The sequence below is a fragment of the Pristiophorus japonicus genome, unplaced genomic scaffold (genome assembly GCF_044704955.1).
Source record: "Pristiophorus japonicus isolate sPriJap1 unplaced genomic scaffold, sPriJap1.hap1 HAP1_SCAFFOLD_52, whole genome shotgun sequence".
Lineage (NCBI taxonomy): Eukaryota > Metazoa > Chordata > Chondrichthyes > Pristiophoridae > Pristiophorus > Pristiophorus japonicus.
In genome coordinates, this window is record NW_027254426.1 from 4,832,017 (window position 1) to 4,833,689 (window position 1,673).

A 1,673-nucleotide genomic window follows, 5' to 3' on the forward strand; every position below is an offset into this window, starting at 1 on the left:
CTATGAGGTCCCCTCTCATTCTTCTGAACTCCAGTGAATACAAGCCCAGTTGATCCAGTCTTTCTTGATAGGTCAGTCCCGCCATCCCGGGAATCAGTCTGGTGAACCTTCGCTGCACTCCCTCAATAGCAAGAATGTCCTTCCTCAGGTTAGGAGACCAAAACTGTACACAATACTCCAGGTGTGGCCTCACCAATGCCCTGTACAACTGTAGCAACACCTCCCTGCCCCTGTACTCAAATCCCCTTGCTATGAAGGCCAACATGCCATTTGCTTTCTTAACCGCCTGCTGCACCTGCATGCCAACCTTCAATGACTGATGTACCATGACACCCAGGTCTCTTTGCACCTCCCCTTTTCCTAATCTGTCACCATTCAGATAATAGTCTGTCTCTCTGTTTTTACCACCAAAGTGGATAACCTCACATTTATCCACATTATACTTCATCTGCCATGCATTTGCCCACTCACCTAACCTATCCAAGTCGCTCTGCAGCCTCACAGCATCCTCCTCGCAGCTCACACTGCCACCCAACTTAGTGTCATCCGCAAATTTGGAGATACTACATTTAATCCCCTCATCTAAATCATTAATGTACAGTGTAAACAGCTGGGGCCCCAGCACAGAACCTTGCGGTACCCCACTAGTCACTGCCTGCCATTCTGAAAAGTACCCATTTACTCCTACTCTTTGCTTCCTGTCTGACAACCAGTTCTCAATCCATGTCAGTACACTACCCCCAATCCCATGTGCTCTAACTTTGCACATCAATCTCTTGTGTGGGACCTTGTCGAACGCCTTCTGAAAGTCCAAATATACCACATCAACTGGTTCTCCCTTATCCACTCTACTGGAAACATCCTCAAAAAATTCCAGAAGATTTGTCAAGCTTGATTTCCCTTTCACAAATCCATGCTGACTTGGACCTATCATGTCACCTCTTTCCAAATGCACTGCTATGACATCCTTAATAATTGATTCCATCATTTTACCCACTACCGATGTCAGGCTGACCGGTCTATAATTCCCTGTTTTCTCTCTCCCTCCTTTTTTAAAAAGTGGGGTTACATTGGCTACCCTCCACTCTATAGGAACTGATCCAGATTCAATGGAATGTTGGAAAATGACTGTCAACGCATCCACTATTTCCAAGGCCACCTCCTTAAGTACTCTGGGATGCAGTCCATCAGGCCCTGGGGATTTATCGGCCTTCAATCCCATCAATTTCCCCAACACAATTTCCCGGCTAATAAGGATTTCCCTCAGTTCCTCCTCCTTACTAGACCCCCCGACCCCTTTTATAACCGGAATGTTGTTCGTGTCCTCCTTCGTGAATACCGAACCGAAGTACTTGTTCAATTGGTCCGCCATTTCTTTGTTCCCCGTTATGACTTCCCCTGATTCTGACTGCAGGGGACCTACATTTGTCTTTACTAACCTTTTTCTCTTTACATATCTATAGAAACTTTTGCAATCCGTCTTAATGTTCCCTGCAAGCTTCTTCTCATACTCCATTTTCCCTGCCCTAATCAAACCCTTTGTCCTCCTCTGCTGAGTTCTAAATTTCTCCCAGTCCCCAGGTTCGCTGCTATTTCTGGCCAATTTGTATGCCACTTCCTTGGCTTTAATACTATCCCTGATTTCCCTTGATAGCCACGGTTGAGCCACCTTC